Below are 6332 nucleotides of genomic sequence, written 5' to 3' on the forward strand. Positions count from 1 at the left end.
GTGCATTTCCACAGCTTTTAAAATAAATAATCAAAGTGAATAGGAACAATATAATTAAATTCCAACTGTATGTGAACACTTTTATGACCAATAACAATTTTATAGGCTACAAGTTTATAAATTAAAGCTCCATGAAATATGTATTATTTTGCTGCCATTAAGATCAAACAAAGATATAAGTTCGTTATCACTTTTATATTTGTATATAAGTATGTGTACTCCTATAGTCGTAGATACATGTGCATATTTAATGCTAAATGAATGTTAGAAAAGCTTTTGTGATAACTCAGTTGAAAACGAATGGAGAGAACCAGTTTGGCTTTACAATGCGACAATTAACAATTCAATTGGCATACACTGACGTCGAGCTAATTTAGGTGTTATGTCATTATGAAATAACATCATTTAAAATGGATTTCGAGAAAAGAATAATTACACCATTGTTCATTCAAAGAATAAGTTTTTGTACCGAAAGAACTCACTTTTTATTATACATACGTACAAGTACATACACAAAATTAAATTTTCCAAATCAAAAATGAAAGAATTAGTTTTGATATTATGAACCACCGAGTATAAATCTAGAAATCTCAAAATCAAGGTCTAAAATTTACATACTTGGCTCTCATGCTACTTAATAAATACTTGAAAATATGGCCAATATCAATGAATACTAAGATCCATAATCTACCGAAATCTTCTATAATTACTAATACTTAAGTGTTCAAGTGGTAAAGGCGGTACTCAAGTTCAAAAGTGATTTTTGAAACTTATTACGGGGACGAAATACAACAACTGACTACAAACCTGTGCAGATTTAGCTTTAAATTGATATGAATTACATGTTCTATTACTTTAACGGGAAGCCCAGAACTGGCAATTAGACTTTTAAACGGGTATCGTAAATTCGAAGAATCGTTACAAAAAAACCTTAATCTGAAAGCAGAATTATGGCGTATTTTTATTCAAAACCAGTTCTTTATAGTTAGGTCATATAGTAGAACTGTTCGGTTACCTATTAAGCATAATTTCTTCGTGACTTGTAACATTTTCAATTAAAGCACCAACTGAATAATCTCTTTCTGTACTCCTTCCACATGTTGCTAAAGAGTACGATACTCAATCTTGCTCACCTAACGGATGTTTGTATCACTTAAAACTAATCGAGATATATATAGGGTTATTCTTCTTCTTTACTTCTTTTATCGCATACGCGATTATAGCTGAGTTAAGAACAGCGCACCAGCCGTTTCTTCTTTTCGCAAAGTGGTGCCAATTGCAAATCACAAGCGAAGTCAGGTCCTTCTCCACCTGTTCTTTCCTACGGAGTGGAGGCTTTCCTCTTTCTCTGCTTCCCCCTACGGGTGTTGCGTCGAACATTTTCAGAGCTGGAGTGTTTTCGTCTATACGGACGACATGACATAGCCAGCGCAACCGCTGTTTCTTAATTCGCTGAACTATGTCAATGTCATCGTATATCTCATACAGCTCATGGTTCCATCGAATGCGATATTCGCTGTGGCCAACTCGGGAATAATGAGTGACTTATAGAGTCCATACCGGTACTTGATACAAGATACATATGTACTCGGTCTAGGAAAAGGGAGCTAACGTGCGAAAACTAGTTTTCTGGGAAACAGCTGTTAAAAATAAACAACTCGTTTCGTCAGTTTCTCGTTATCCTCCTCCTTTTTTGACACCTAGACCCCCTTTCCGTAGACCAGGTCACATATAACATACATACATAAGTTTCTAACAGCACTATTATAAAGAATATAGTGATTTCTGTTTGTTGGATTTTAAACTTCCTGAAGTTAACTTATCACCAATCTTTTTTTTTTCTTACACTAGTTTGCTCATAAATTATATTCAAATTGCAATATTCCAAGATACATGTTTATGTACGCATACAATTACAAGTTCGTCACACTTCCTTTCAACATTTATCGCTTATGTATATTACCACTTTGTTGACGCACATGTCGAGGGTTGATTTAATGAGACGTCGATCAGCTACCGTGTACGCAATTCACCCGATTAATACAGTGAAGTCGCTTTGGTACTCTACCGCCACTTGCAGCGCCACTGGTGGGGTTTTTTACCATGCCGCCCCACAGACATACCTCCAACTAAATTTAATGATCCACAATTTTTTCTGATGGCATGCCCGCTTCACCTTCCCGCAGCCATATAAAATTATGATGGGTTGTCGCCATATAATAGTGTGTATGTATAAACATATGTATATGTGATTATGTATCAACTTGACTACTGAAAGCGCCGACAAGCGTATCTCCATGCAAACGATCGTCCCAAAAATCTTCAACAAGGCCGCTTGGTCTTCCGCCGCTTCTGTCTCTTCTGTCACTTCAAGTGGAGGCCAATTGTGTAGGGTGATATCTTTTATTGCTATTGTCGTTGCCTTTGGCTTTTCGTTTAATGTCGCTTTTTAGCTTTGTTTTGATAGTGTTGTTGTTATGTTGCTTGCGATGGCAAACCTACACAGTCTTACAATTGCATTCGCGTGGTTCGGGAGGTACGCAGTAGGAGTTCTCTTATTGCTGCTCCATGGAAGCACTGTTGGGGTCTCGTTTGATGTTCGTCGAATGCTTGTGTTGTTTTTATTGTTATTTGTGTTTAACGCATTATATATGTTCAGATGTGCGTATGTGTCTGCCTTTGTTAGTTTGTTGATATTTAATTGTGTCTCTTTCGACAAAATTGCTTCATTTAATGTTCATTTGCTTTGAACTCTATGCGTGTGAAGAAGGTTTTATGGATAATTTCAATTCCATAAGTGCTAGATAACATTTTCAAACAACTCATTTCAAATACGCCAGTTGAGTACTGTTATACCTGTAGTATATACATATATACACTTGCACGTATGTATGTATGTATATGTGCCGAAGATCTACATAAATACATAGATATGGTTTTATGCTTTTTCTTTTCACAAATTGTAGATTTCCAACAAACAGAAATCGAGCAAACACCTTACAAACTATGTACATACATATATGTATATCACAACCTTTTCGCGTCAAATAGGCATCCAGAAATACGAACCACAATTTAAAGCGCTATAACTTCATTTTCAAAAGCTCTGGATTACGTTCATGTATTCTTGTGACAAAGTCTTAAGTTTTCTTTTCCAGAAGTATTGTAGTTACTAACTGGTGTAGTTTGCATAACGAAAAAATGCGGCGACTCACAGAATGTTTCAAGACCACAATATACTCTTGTAAAACCCAAAGTGGTGTTGCCGGCCGAGCTATTCAAACTCGAAGAGCTGATATGGAGCATGTATCAGCTTTAAGCGTGCTCTGCCCAATCCACAAAAAGGAAGATCTCACAATCTGCGCCAACTACCGTGAAATAAGCCTCCTGAACACCGCGTATAAGTTTCTATCGAGCTTATTGTGTGAAAGATTAAGGCCCACCATCAGCAAACTGATTGGATGTTATCAGTGTGGCTTTAGACCTGGCAGATCAACATGCGCCAAATCTTGGAAAAGACCCGTGAAAAGAGAATCGACACACACCACTTCTTCGTCGATTTCAAAGCTGCCTTTGACAGCACGAATAGGAGATGCCTTTATGCCGCAATGTCTGAAGTTGGTATCCCCGCAAACTAATACCGCTGTGTAAACTGACGTTGAGCAACACTCTTTCGTGTGACTTCTTCAACCTTCTTTTGGAGAAAATAATTCGAGCTGCAGAACTAAACCGAGAAAGTACAATGTTCTATAAGAGTGTATAGTTGCTGGTGTATGCTGATGATATTGACATCATTGGCCTCAACAACCATACCGTAAGTTCTGCTTTCTCCAGAATGGATAAGGCAGCGAAGCAAATGGGTCTGGTGGTGAACGAGGGCAAGACGAAATATCTCCTGTCATCAAACAAACAGTCGTCGCACTCGCGACTAGGCACCCACGTCACTGTTGACAGTCATAACTTCGAAGTTGTAGATAATTTCGTCTTGGAACCAGCATCAACAACAACAATGTCAGCGTCGAAATCCAACGCAGGATATCTCTTGCCAATAGGTGCTACTTCGGACTAAGTAGGCAATACTCTCTCGACGAACAAAAACAAAGCTCTATATTGTGGAGAAACACACAAACATGCTTGACCAATTCAAACCATATTTGGTGCTTAATACTATTCTGAAGTTGTTAGGTTACACTGTGATAACAGGTTAAATCGTACTACAACCATGCCTACTACCCACATTAAGGATTTTAAATTTTGCAGTAAAGTCATCAGAATAAAAAATACACAACAATGAGGTCTAAAAATGGTCGACATCGGACCATAAATATATAATATATATAAATATACATAAATAGCGAAAATGGATACATCAATGTCTATATCTGACTTTATATCGAAAGTAGAGGTCAATCTGTGAGATTTATAACGAAATCATGAGAGCAACTTTTCCTGTGTATCCTTTTGTCAAAAGTCGTAAAATGGTTAATAATTCTCCTAGCTCCCACATACTTACCTTATATAAGGATTTTCAAACTTCCGGTGGACTTATACCATTTTATTGATTAGTTTGTGAGGCATTCTAATGAAACTTTTAAAAATCTTTTTGAGGTAATGATGCGTCATAATGCCAAAAATGGATAAAAATGGGAAAATACTACCTCTAGCCTCCATATGTCTATTATACGAAATTAAAACTTTGGAAACGGTATAAATCGGTCAATGTGAAAGATATCTTAGGATAATTATGTGAATGTATAAGATTTGATACACTATAATTTCATGCCGAAATATGTAAAATCGCTCCAAGAATTACAAAATTTTTCTTATATTACATAGAATGATTTGTGGTATTCTTTGTATTCTTTACAAGTCATAGGCGTTTCTGTTTAGTAATCACAATAACGGTCAATTGATCGGTAATCAAATATCACGACTGAACTGAAAATGTGAGTATATTTGTCAGGGTAGGAAAACATCATTAATTCCAATAGTTAATAAAATCAGTCCAGACCTTCCCTTAACCGCAATGCACTCAATATAGTGAATTCCGAGATTCAAGCCGATTTTATTACGCTTATACCTGTACGTAATTTCAGTAAATTAAGTCGACTTTAAAATATATTAATATGTCGAAAACAGAAAAACCGTTAACTTCGGATGGACGGAAGCTAGAATAAGTTTCACAAATAAAAAAGTTTCCAAGCAAGCCCTTTATTTATGTAGATCGGTCGGTTTATATGGCAGTATATGCTGAAGTAGTTCCATATCGGCGACTCATACAAATGAGACGCTGATTATTTGAATTTTTTTAAAGGGTTCCATTTGGGAGTAACTAACTTCGTGGCAAATTTAAATATCCCTTGCTCAGGGTATAAAAACGTCGCAAAGCAATAAATTCGTCGCAATGTGTGTAAATTGAGATGAAGCGAAACGTGACACTCACATACCACATTGACCGTCCGCAAAGTAAGAGCTAAATACACAAAGACGCCCCATGTAACATATTCACCCTCTCCCCAACGTTCATAAATAAAACTGAAAACAGTACGAGGAAGTGACAGTAGAGGAAATGCATGTAGCTGATAGAGGGAGTTGATTTTCAAAAATATGAATTCAAAATTAATATCTTCGTGGAGGTAGTACCGTTAGCATAGCCTGTTAGATAGAAATGATTGTCAGGATTACTTGCTCAACTTGAAGTAATCTAATAATTGCGCGCATTAAAGCATATACTCCACCCAGCAACGCGAAAATGGTGTCTTGCTTACGATGGCGAGATGAAAATAGAAATTTGAATATTTTCGAAAGAAAGTGTGAACACGCGTCAACGTGAGCATGATTCGCCCTAATTTCGGTTAGCTCTTCGGTCGCGTAGATACTGTACCGGAGGTAGCATTGATATATCAAGCTTAAACCAATTTTCACCATTGTTGTTGCTATTTTGATTGCCTTTGCCCATATATCCCTGCACGTAATTCAGTTACTAATGATTTTCGACACACTTTGAAAAGAAAAACAAAGCCGAAATAGAAGTAAGATATAAATGTATGTATGTATAAGCGAATAACGGTATCAGGTTTGTATGTTTGAGGAAAAGGGATGTTTCATTCAACCCCCTCAAGCCAATTGTTCAAGTTTCCATAATATTTTCGACAAGGTTTTCTTGGCACCACGGCAAATATGTAAGGAAAAGCAGAGTTCGAGCTCAACATTATAATTTTTATATAGATATGTATAAGTGTGTAAGTCCTGTAGTATTGTCTAAGAAATTGCATTGTTAGTTTATATGTACATGCAATAGTCTTTCCAACATTCAAATGGAACTCATGTTG

The sequence above is a fragment of the Bactrocera dorsalis genome, chromosome 2, assembly GCF_023373825.1.
Source record: "Bactrocera dorsalis isolate Fly_Bdor chromosome 2, ASM2337382v1, whole genome shotgun sequence".
NCBI classification, from domain to species: Eukaryota; Metazoa; Arthropoda; class Insecta; order Diptera; family Tephritidae; genus Bactrocera; species Bactrocera dorsalis.